At 38.0% G+C, this 13,123-nt stretch overlaps 1 protein-coding gene across 1 annotated transcript in view; it reads right to left on the bottom strand.

Moving 5' to 3' along the window:
- The window catches only part of LOC140372353 (protocadherin-16-like), a 214,187-nt gene that overhangs the window by 74,850 nt on the left and 126,214 nt on the right, over positions 1-13,123 (bottom strand). The window lies entirely within an intron of this gene.

Here is a 13,123-nt window from a genome sequence, read left to right as displayed (position 1 = left end):
AGCGTCCTCAACCCAAAACTGCAGCCCCCACAAAGCATCCCATGATGAAAATATATATACACCTCACAAGCATTTATTTCAGGCAAATAAAACAACATTTTGAGTGTTTTTGTTCATATAGCCCTTGTTCTGTCATGCATATGTGATTTTTTTTCTATTCAATTTATACAAATAATTACTTTTACAACAAAGTGCCCCCATGTTGGGAACAGCTTCCATAGAACACAACATAATGCACACATTAGGTTCCCTTTTTTCTGACAGAATATTTCTAGCATGAAAAATGGAGAGAGCGGTTAGAGACAATTAGCAAATGGTCAAATGGTCGAGGCCGAAAAATGAAACCACAACACACATGTGCACACACTTCCAATATTTGCAAATTAAACAGGTGAATCCCATCAGCTGGTAGCATTTCAGGAGTTAGCGCTAAAGCAGTTTCAATGGGAGAATTAGCGTAATTAGCGTGATTAGCGTGATTAGCGTGAATATATAATTATATAATTTCTAAAAGTACCAATGACCACTGATCAGTAAAATGAATGGGATCATGTGTTATTCCACTGCTCTTTGTTGGAAATTCAACCAATGTTTGAATAGAACTGGTAGAGACGTCAAGGCCTTTAATACTGTGTTAATACAAAGTTATTGAATATGCAAGGTTGTTCTAAAGACAAACAGCCTGACAAAGATCAGATCATTAGTATATATTTTTTCATTTTGTTCATGCTTCCTTTGTAAATCCGTTTATTGTAGTTTTGAAAATGTAAACAAGTCAATCTGAGGTCCTTGATATGCAAACGCTCAAAGGATTATTATTCATTTATTCTTCAACAAACAGCTGCTGGTTTTATATTTATATCTCTATTATTGCCGCTCTTAAAGGTTTCATAGGCTTCCATAATAATAATGTTTAGTGTTTGGTGCAAGGACTCCCTCTGCTGGTACACTGGAGAGTGAAGCAGTAAAAATCAGGCTAAAAACAATCGCAGCTAGCTTCAAAGTTGATCAGTATGAGCGTTGTTGAGTTGTATCGGACTTTAAAAACACAAATCGAATTCATATATCATTTCAGTGCTCTCAAACTGCTTCACTCCTCTGTGCACCGGCAGCTGGAGCGCTGGCGCCCCCTTCTGGCACTGTGTATACAGCCTCGTGTTTAGGTTATCCAAACAGCAGTGGTTTTATGTGAGCTTTAGCCTGAACTGTAGCTCACTAAAGGAAAATAAGGCACAAAGAAACAAAGAACATTCACGTCAAAGGTGAGTAAATTAGCATAAAAAAGGTACTCAAGTAAGCGTGACATTACTTCAAAATAAAAGTCCTCCAAATCAAAACGGCATATTTGGTCGTTTTGTTAGATCTCAAATTATGCCAAATGGTGTCGTATCTCGTGTGCCAAAAGATGTGCTGTTTCCAAGTGACATGAAGTTCAATTTTAAATCAAACAGCCATGATAAAAATAATTAATTAAATACATTAAAAACAAAATAAAAATAAAATGAGCCTTTTCCTATTTTCAACTTTTTCAACACCTTTTATGGAAACTCAACATTTCTGGGAATTCTGGGAACATAAAGTGTTATCAAGTCCTGGAGGGTCTTGGTGCTGCTGATTTTGGAAGCAGCATTTATTCTGTCCAGAGATGGATGGATGGATGGATGGATTGATGGATGGATGGATTGATGGATGGATGGATGCTGCATGGTGTGTGGGTGTAAGACTGGAGCATTTAGACTATTATGGTCTATCTCCACACAGACTTGTTCTGAAGTATCAACAATGCTTATTCAGGTTTAAATTGGATTTATTCAGTAACATACAGCCTCAGCATCATGCTTTTGTCAATGTCTTGTTGTACTTGTCCTTATACAATAATAACATAAAATACCCTTTAGGATACAGGGCAGTGGAAATATAATGCAATAAGAAGCACACAGCACATGACATAAGGTTATCTGACATTGTGTGATTGGTACGGTGTACATTTTGTCCTGTATCATTCACAGCGAGAGTATGAAGCCTGTCGGAGAATGAGCTCCTTTGGCCTCTTTATTGTCCAGAGCAGTTTCTGACAAACATCCTCTGCTTACAGCCAGGGCAATTATATCATATCCTGTAAATAACACCTATGGATAACACTCACACCTCAACAGCCCCTGTCTGGACTGCTCAGGGCTACAACCTGTGTCCTCCACCTTTCTGTCAGGGTTTTAAGTTGTAAGATGACCTCCCTATTACTATATAATAATTATAATAATATATAATTATATAATTGTATTGAAACAATGTAGAATGTGCCACTTGACTCAGGCAATATTGTGTTTTTTACGCGAGATATGTATTATGGTGTATTTTAAGATCTAACAAAACGACCAAATATGTAATTTTAGGTGTGAGGACAGTCTGGTAAAACGCAAAGTAGTGGTCCAAGAAAATAAAAAGTAAAAAAGTACTAAAAGTAAACTAATACTCAGGTAAGAGTAACTGTAAGAGCCATAATATCAGTCTATAATTTGAAGTAAATGTACAAAACATTAAATGATGCACAAAATTAGGTATTTTCAAAGGATAGACATGGGAATAAGAAAAACGATATCATATCTGAAGGAGCTGTGCAAGAACGACAAATGTGGAAATAATTTAAAATTGTACATGCTTTTTCATTATTTGCTATACACAACATCTCTACTGATATAGCATAATGTTCCACTTCACTTTTGTCCTTTTTCCCCTCCATTTTAGAACATCATTACTCACAAACTTTCAAAAGGTCTATGTAGGCTAACTCATCTTTTGCATTACGGGCTCCAGTGTATTCATTTCTGTATTTCAGTCGGATGAACTCGGTCGACCTTCATCCTACATCGCTGCGAACACGGCGCTGACGCTGCCATGTACGTTTCCACAGGGAGCGATGTTCTGACATACTCTCACAAACACCCAGAGTTTCAAGCTTCATTTTCTCCCACTTACTGCATTTTCACAACTATTTATGATAAAAGACGTCGGCGAAGGGAAAAATTCTCATCGGCTTGTGAGGTTTTACCCTGACACTAATCTGTGCCAAGCAGCCGGGCCAAAACACTAGCAAACTATTATGCCGCTGGTACCTGGGGGCGCCATGTGATTGGTGGGTTCGGAGCGTGGTGATTGGAGGGCTCGTCCTGGGAGATGTTCGAGTAATTGAGTGCGCTCCCCGGTGAAGGCTCGGAGCTGCTCCATCAGTTCAGTTGTGATTGAAAGCAGCGGCGATTGAAACTACATTGGGATGAAGAAGTGCGGAAGTAGAACTGGGATTATATAGGCAGAGCTGTGTTATTTTCTTTTATAATTATGTTGTCAAAAATCAAATCATTTTTACATTTATTTTTAAACTTTTCGTCACAAAATGCAACTAGACTGATATTAAACTATGATAAATATTGTCCGCATGTTCTATTTGACAAAAACGTGCACTTTAAAGAGAGGATATTATGCAAAATCAACTTTATGGAGCTTTCTACCATGTTATAACGTTTTTCCCTCATCAAAAAACATGCCTGACGTGGTTTTAAATGTCATTCTTGCATGTTGGAGTTGGATCTCTCCTGTGCACGATTGGAAAACCTCCTGCATCCTCTACAACACAGGCTTATGTACACTATGTCTCTTTTCGGCTTCTTATTGAAAAGGTGTCGGGACAGAAAGTGCATTTGGATGCCCAGAAAGTACAACTCTTTTCACGCTTTCCAGTAACAAGGCGACTCGGGGGAAAAGTGCCGAGCGTTTTTGTTTTTGTGACAGGCCGCCATCAGAGAAAGTGCCGCGCTTGGTTTGTTTACAGCATTTTGCCTCTTCAACAAAAGCTTTTTGGAAAACGGACAAACTAAAACCACTGTAACGAGTCCCACTTAACTACAAAGAAGTCCGGTGAGTCAGTCTGAAACTTTGAATAACAGATTTGATTGTGATTCCAGGTGAGCTACCACACTCAAATAATTATTTTTATAAATGCTCTTTGTATTTATTGCCTTCAGTGCGCTTGGAAGTCACGCAGGGGAAGTGAGCACTCTCTCATTAAAGTCCTTGTTATTAAATATGCCAAGACACATTTTCCCAAAGCCATTCATTCCAAAAGCCACATTGTGCGTAAATTGAGCGAATTAAAACCATCCTCACTTCGCATGCTAGCTGGTTAACGCTAATGCTGATTGCGCTAAACTGCAGCTGGGGCCGTGCTAGCAGCGGGGCGCTCGGGCGGTTCCCCGACTGTGACGCACAAGTGATTAGGACCTGCGCCAAGTCAAATGAGGCAACCTACGTTTATCATCAGCCACTAGTTTGACTGCGGCCACGTGGAAATCAATCATCCGAGCTCGTGGTGAAAGCGAAGCTAGCATTAGCAAGAGCGGTGAGGAGTAAAGTGCATCCCGTAGTTATTGCACCACTGACTCAACAAAAGCATTATGCCGTGTAAGTGTTTATTTTAGTATATTTCTCCCTTTAAAGATCTAGCATGTTGCATATTCAGGTTACCTTTGGAAAACATCTGAAAAAAGCCACGATACAAGTAAATAGACAAGCAAAAGACATCTAAAGGCTGCCGTTCTATAATTTAGCTCTGATTTATTTCCACTGGGGGAGTTAGCTAACCTTGCCAGCCAGATATTAATTATGCGATATGTGAGTTCACAGACCACCAGGCCCACCTCCGCCTGTTGGCCGTCGGACCCTGAATCACCAGTGGTTTGGACCAGAGCTAAAGGCCATTTTTTTACTTTATGTGAAGCAAGAAGTTTGTCCTTTCACCTTGAGCTGCAAAACCAACTGACGTCATTTACAGCTCTTGTTCTGAAGTTCTCGCAGCTTGTTCTTGAGAATTGTCTTGTTCTTGCAGGGCTGTCAGACAACTGTGATTGGTTAGAGCTTCAAAGTGGCCCTGAGTAATTGTAAGTATATTTATTTTTATGTGTTAATGTAAAAAATACCACTTCCGTTATTGTGATTGACATAAAACAGTTCTCAAAACTATTCTTGCTGAACTGTTGGCCATCTTCATTCAAACGTTGGTCATGACGTTTTGCCTTTTCCAGCGAGAGCTTTTATGAACATTTATTATTTTATTTTATCTAACGTTATTCTGTACAATAAGGCACCAAACATTGCAATGTCAAAATTGAGTGAAGCACCATAAATTCTACATAAATTAGGATTAGGAAATGAAGCAGAGACTTTAATAAGTAATGACTGCAGTATTCTTACTACACATCACTCGAGGAAGGCTTTCTGTCCTTTATATTTACATTCAGGCAAAGTCTAGACAACTTCCAATGTTGCCAACAAGACACAAGTAGATGCAGAGGCAGTTTAAATCAAGCTAAAAACATGAAGTTGATTAACTGCATAAGGAGAGCACAGACTCAGTTTTACCACTTGATGACATCATGCAGTGGTGTCAGACTTTTTGAGCTAGGCTTGGGAGACGCTCTACAATTTTCAGGATCACTCGACTATGCATACGCCAAAGCTAAAAAAAAGTTTAAAAAAAGGGTATTTTTTTCTCATTGAATATTCGCTCTAATCCAGGAGTGGGCGATCGACCGACAACATTTGCACACACAACACATTCAATATTCCTTTAGAGCTTCTTTTAAATCGATCGATGTCATCTGTGACCAGTATTTATGACTCTCTTAAACACCAACCCTGCACCCATAACACAAATCTGTCCACCTCCAGGTCTTGCTGACTCAAAAAGTAGATCTCGAGCCAAAAACAAATCACCTCTTTATCCAAACGCACTTTTCTCACACCAATTCTTCATGGATAATCGTAAATTGTTCACAGGCATTCGACAAAAACCCTCTAAAATGCAAACAATCCTTTTATTTAGATATTGCTTGGAGGCGTAAAAGTCCTCGTAGCCTTTTGATACAGTTAAGTTCTAACCACACGGCTTGATTGAACACGCACATTAAGTTTTGCAAGAGCTTAGAAAGTCGACCGTTTCCAGGGACTGAAGATCTGGTCTGTACTTTTAATTTCCAGGAGCTGGATCCGCACGCTTCATAATTACAATTCCCGTCCCATTGCTCTTACTTTACGAGATACAGGCGGCCATTCATTCAATATGTTCCATCCGTACGGCAGAAGGGAGAATAATTCACATGAACGCTGGCTGCATATGTAAAATATCGAAAAGCAATATGTTCTCCAGCAATCACGGTAAAGAGGCGGGGCAGTCCCACAGCGCCATTAAAGGTTAATTACAACTCATCTTTCCGACCACACAAAAGAGTCTCTGTCTTGAACGTTGGCAGCGGTTTCCATGTTATGCTTCGTTGAGGTTGAATATCTTTGTGTGTGATGTGCATTTGTATGTGAAGAGTTCGAGTCGCTGTGTGGAAAAAAATAAAATGATTGAACAGCTCCGCTGCTGGCAACAATACAAAAAAGTAGCGTCAAAATGAGTTTGAGTCCAAATTGGTTCTAAATTGGCAGCTCCACATGAGACGTTGTGTGACAGGGATAACAACATGTTGTACAACAGAAGAAATGTTCGTGTCTCAACTTTCGTTACAAAAAAAGGAAAGAAAAAGGAATTGTTTTTGTATTCGAGTCTGTTCCTTTGAAACTGCTCCTTTTCTGGGCAAATGGAGAAAAATGCTCTCTTGTTAAAAAGCAAATAATGTGTTAATTGTAGAGTTCTAAAATGTCATGTAGACACTTTTAACAAATAAAAACATGTACATGACAATCTGCTGCTTGTTACAGTGAAATGTCACTCAGAGGAGGTGGGGCTTATCAGTTCTGCAGGTTTGAACAGGAAGTCAATGGACCTGTTTCTGTAACTAAGCTGTTTTAGATCAATATCGCGTTTTACAATGAACAAAATGTAAAATTATGATTTACTTCGGTTATAGTACAAAAAACATGATAAAGACAGTTCAGCGTTCTAAATGTTGGTGAAAATATATATGTAATTGCAATGCCACAATGTCTTCAGGGTTATTATATGAGAGCTACATGGTAAAAAGCAGCAGAGCAAGGACAAGAGTCTTTTTTTTATTTTTTATCTTAAAACAGACAAGGGTTTTGATGCAGATTATACACAGCTTGATAAGTCATTAAGATGGTAAACCAGGTCTGCGGCGAGACAAAAATGATCGTCCTCGGCAGGCAAAGAGTTAAAGGGAGTGTGTGTAGTAGTGATGGGCGGGACCACGGATTTTTTGAGTTGATCCGATACCTAGTAATAATATATCGTTCTTAAATGCATTGAAACTCCTTGAATATGAACAATTTGACCTTTCAGTTTTCTAATATGAACAGTATGAACATATGAATATTTACAAAAAGGAATAAATATTAAAAAACAGAATTTTTTGAGAGTTTTTAAGTATAGAGTAGGAGAGTAGGGATGTCAAAATATAAAAATGTAGTGTTACGATTATTGTGAGAAAAAACATTGCGATTTAACGATTATTCACGATTATTGAGACTTTGATGAAACAAGAGTGAAATGTTGAATTTTCTTTCATTCCAGTGGTTTTACATGTGACTGTTGAACTTTCTGAAAGACAAAATAAAGTTAAATGTGACAAAAAATGCCAGATGAAAAATTTTATTTACATTTAAGTCTATTTTTTGGACAATAGATTTTCAAGAAAAATACTTACTTTTGCGTCTAAAATGATCACAATTACGATTATATTGTGACCTGAATATTCACAATTATCAATTAACCCAATGACATCCCTAGTATGGAGTATCAATACTATTCAATACCACTGTCAGCATTGATACATCTATTTCACATTTCATAAACTTATCCGTGACAAAAACACATGCTGTAATTTATAAACCAAACACTATTCTAGCTGTATTTTTCACAATGATATACTGTAATATAACATTATAACATGGTCGAAACGCTCAAAAGAGTCAATTTAGCATATTACGTAACCTTTAATGTGAAATGACAGTGATGATATGGCCAAAAGAAAGATAACAGAGTGGAGTTGGATGCTTCACTATGATAAATGTATGTTTGAAAGCGTGGAGGACCCTCAGTGACGCTCGGTGGGTTGGACGCAGCCAAAGCAGAGGAGGAGATGGAGTCTATGGAGTCTGCAGGGCTCAAGTGCACGATTGGAAAATGGAGTTTCCAACCACAACCCCTCACTTAAACTCTGAAACGTTTACAGCTAATCTAATAAGTCTCCATCTTTCAGTGAATCAGTGAGGAGATTGTTGTCAACATAGGATCGTGTTTTGAAGTTCTGTCCCTCTTCTTCTGTCCTTCTGAGGTAACCATACTCTTCCTACGCGAGTTACACGCTCAGAAGGACTCTAGCTTTATGCTAAGACGGGTTGAGTTATGGGGGAAAAGCAAAATGACGGAGAGAAGGGGCCTATGTCACTCTATGGGAGACTTTTTGAAAGAAATATCCAAAAAGTACAGTAAATCTACAAACATTGAACTTTATCTGTTTGGTTTTGCCTCCACAAACTTGTCATCTCATGGCTGGCAACAACGAAGTCTTTAGATTTGAATATTGTGCACCACTTTCTGAGGCTTTCCCTTTTGTTTATTAGAGAACATGGTGAATAGGTGTACGTATGCTAACGCTAACACCTTCAGCTACATGACGTATGCTAACGCTAACACCTTCAGCTACATGACGTATGCTAACGCTAACACCTTCAGCTACATGACGCACAGACAGAACTGTGGTAAGTGTCTGGTATGTTAACGTAACATATGAACAGTTATTCAGATAACTATAGCATAAAGAACATGCTAACAAGTTTACCAAAGCATCAGTATTACCCCATTGAATTCTTCTTCCTCACTGTGTCACTATTAAACAACTCTACAAACTCCGGAGGCGTCGCTTAGAGCCTATGTGAAAATAATAAACAATATATAAGTCGGGCCGGAGTATAAGTCGGCCACACTATGAAAAAAGGTGCGATTTATTGTCCAGAAAATACGGTATTTATAATGACAGAGAAGATGTTCAACTACATAAAATATATGAACCATAAACCAGGTCAATAAATCTACTATCCGACAGTTAAACAATGGATTCTACAAAAGAATTCGTATCTGTCTCAGCTCAGTTTTAAACTATTCACCTTCTCAGAAATCATCTTTGGAACACGGGGCGGATGATCTCTGTAGGAAATAAGTTCACACAGACTAAAGATTTCAGGCCCAGAGAATCATCACATGAAGATTGAATATTTTACACCAATCAATCTACTTTAAAGCATATTTTACCGGCTGGACTTTTCCCTCGTTCTGTGCTGATCCGTGACCAAAAAAAAGATGGAATAAGGTGAATAGGGTTCTCGAATGTTATCTGAACTATGGCTTTTCAGTTGTTAAGCGCCATTGCAGTATTTATGGACTAATACCAATCATACATATGTTTTATTTATTTAACTAACTCATCTCACGTAGCAACTTTACATTGTCGCTCTTTATTTAAGACTACTTTATTCATAATCAGGACTAAACTGTTTCATTCAGTTTGTGTCGTGCACAGTTCTTCTGTCCTGCTCCTCCAATGCGTCCAGTGGCAACCAAAAAAAACATGATTAATTACCCAACGATTGATCACCAAGAACTCCTAGAAACCCTATGCATAAAAGCGGAACAAACAGAAAAAGCCATAAAAAAGAAAAGAATGAGGCAAAACTCCCCGACGACCAAGGACTGGACAGACATAATAACAGGAATTAGACAAATGGAAAATATAATGTTCAAACAAGGACAAATTTGACCAACTCTGGACTAATTGTGACTCTTTTTTATGTTAGTATCTTTTTGGGTGTTTTTTGATGTTTCGCTCTCTCCTTGTTTTTGTGTTTTATTTTGAGAAACCTCAAAAATAGATTAAAAAAATAAGAAAAGAAAAGAGGAACAAACGCTGATAAATGCCAACTCTTGCTCTTCTCCTTGTTGTTGACAGCTCTTCTTTACACAGGAAACTTAGCATACAACGAACTAAAGAGCTAAAGAGCTAAAGAGCTAACCCTTCATTTAACCCATGACATGACGTCCAACCAAAAATACATTCATCCGACGGCTTTAAAGAACTTGTTTCAAATGCGAAGCTTCGGTGCAGTCGGCGGAAGGTTCACAAACACCTTGGATCTGCAGTTCCCCGCCGTTTCGTCAGAACCTGCACGCGCTCCACCGTGTTTCTCGAGCCTTTGGGTTCAAAGGCAGAGGTAATGTCGGCTGATCGGCGGCCAGCGGCCATCTCACACACTCCTCAGGCTGAGCGAGGCTGAGTGAGGCATGATGGGAGCTGGCCCCATCGCGTGGGGAAAGCCAGACGACTGTCCGGGGCCCGAAGTAAGAGAAGCGGAGACGGGCCAAGGACAAACGGAGAGGTTCTGTAGACGTCCAGGAAAAGTCAGGTAAATGTGGTGTGCGGGTTTAGAAATGGAAAAGTGATGTTTTTTTCTTTTCTTTCAATCAATAATAAATGAAAATAAAACCTGCAAGATGCTATTTGTCACTCAAATGTGAAAGATATTTGGACATGACCAAAGGGTGAACGATAAACCATCATTGTCATAAATTGCTGTTAGAGAAATAGAAACACACAGTTAAGTGAAAAGAAAATGACTGTTTGTGACAAAGGAAAGTAGTAGTTCTTGGCTGAAACACGATCATAGTTAATTTATGGTTAAAATGATTGCCAACATGTCTGGACTATACTCTTCAAACTGCAAAACACGCCATGATGCTACGGTTTTATGACAGATTAAGATGTGCTTGAACGACAGATTGAGATTGATTGGTGTGAAATCGTGAATTATTTAGGAGTTTTTTTTTTAATGGAGTCCACGTCGATCATCTGTCATTAAAAAAACTGGTAAAAACGTGATTTTGAGCAGAAGTCAGTCAGAAATTTGATTATTGATCTTTATATTTGTGTTAAATGGCACAGATTAAAAGTCTGTGTAGTTTATGTTCATGAAATTGTTACTAAAAGCCATTTTTACTTTGTTTTGAAAAGAACAAAAAAATGTAATCAAAAATTGAGATCAATCAATATGAGAAAGACAATTTTGATATTTTTCCCCAGGTTTCCCATCCCTAATACTGTACATACCCTAATGTTAGACGTCTGTAACATTGGTATATTTCTATTTTTTGATGCATAATATTTTGTTCACATGACCATTTAGTGTGATAAAAATGTTAGGTAAATGTGCCCAACTGAGTACATAAAGAAACGTTAAAACGCGACATTGAGGTTTTGCAGAGAAGTGGGGAAAAAAACATAAACCGGAAGTAGTTTCTTATTAAACGTGGCTAATCATAACACGTCCACACAGAAAAGAAGCTCCAAGTGTCTTGCTCAGGGACACAACAATGACATCACCACAGCAGAGTTCAAACCGCGCAGACTTTTAGTTTGATTTTGTTGCAGTTGTCATTATACTTTATAGAAAAGGAAGCCCAATTTGAATTCATGATGTGCACTCTCACTAAATGTATTGTTCTTGACTGTTATTTATATAATAATAATTGGCATTTTACTGTAAAGTCCCACTTCCCACTAAAATATAGCATTTTAATTGTTATTTTGGACTGAAAAAAGTAAAAATAATAACAATAATAAACACAAAATACATACAAACATTTACAAAATAAATACATATATACAATAAAAAAAATATCTTACTGTGAGCAGGCTTTAGATAACACCCATGGAGAATACTAGAAGTATGGATTTAACTTCTGTTTCCATGGAATAGTGTCATTTCACCATTTCACCGCTGCTTTTATGCTAATCGTAAGTACTTTTCCCTCTCACAACATAACATTTCCTTACAAATCACTACTTTATATTGTATTTCCCTTGTCCTTCAGCCTCAACTGTCCGTGTGTTCTGAGCGCGAGCCAAACCTTCTCCATCTGAGCATATATTTAGTGCAACTTTGCCCTTTTTTTCCAAACTGTTGTAGACAATTAACTCCTGCGGTTTCCCCATTTCTTGTCCTCTGCATAATTTTCCCAGTAATGCAAACACGTCAACGTCAATGAAAACCAAATGGCCAATTCTGCAACTGCTTTTTCCATTTGTCTTCATGTACCGCTGCTGCAAAAAGTGGAATGAGTGATGGAGCGGCCAGTGAAATGTGGATATTTGTAGTTTTTAATCACGTTGGGTGTATTGAGAAGTGCCCAGTTAAACGAATGGCTCTCACGTACAGTAGTGGCAGGCGGTCGGGGTGCGCCGGTGCCAGGACAAACGGTGCATATGGGAGGCAGTGCTAGCTCGGGTCTGAGCACAGAATTCAGACAAGTTCAGATTATTAATGGGAGGATTATTATGGTTTGAATTTAACTGGAAAGAAATGACAGGAATATGGAAAAAAGTAACAAATCCTGACAATGTAGTGCCAATGTTTTGCCAGTTTGAACAGGTTGGTCTGGAGGATGGGTGCAAGTCAAACATTGTCCAATCTGCACCCAAAGATGTTTTATTATTGTATTTAATTCACAGATAACAGAACTTATACACCATTTTTCAGATACCCAACATTTCCTCACTTGTTTGTATCTAATGTTAATGAAATGAAGCAAGAAATATAAACCTGGCTCTGTCCGTTTTTCACATGACTCAAATCTGTGCACTTTTGGCAACCGCTTCACATAAAACACCTTATTTTTGCATTAAAACATTTCATAATAAAAAACGTATTATACATTTATGTGAGTAATCATTAGAAGATTCAAATTGATGTCACTACATTTAAGATTTTCCCGTGTCTCGCCCTAAAATGTAAACTGTTTAACCTTCACTTATTGCTTTTCTTTGCGTGGAAGGTTCCACATCATCTGCACCTTTTAAAGAGAATTTAAAACTAGTTTTATTATGAGAAACTGTAAGAAATAAAATAAAAATGTCATCTGAATGTGTAATGCATTTTATTTCCATTTTTTCTAAGTTGCTGTTTGAAGCTATTAGCTGTAGAAAGAATTACCATGGGGAATTGAACAAAAGCTAGCTTGCCCCGGATATGCTAATATAAACATGCAGTTAAAATGAACACCAGAAATAGTCTGGTGATGATTTATGGACTCAAAAACAGCACAGGACACCTCCGG

The sequence above is a fragment of the Eucyclogobius newberryi genome, unplaced genomic scaffold (assembly GCF_026437365.1).
Source record: "Eucyclogobius newberryi isolate DKJ021-1_F unplaced genomic scaffold, fEucNew1.0.hap1 SCAF_10, whole genome shotgun sequence".
Lineage (NCBI taxonomy): Eukaryota > Metazoa > Chordata > Actinopteri > Gobiiformes > Gobiidae > Eucyclogobius > Eucyclogobius newberryi.
This window is presented reverse-complemented; position numbering and strand designations above follow the sequence as displayed.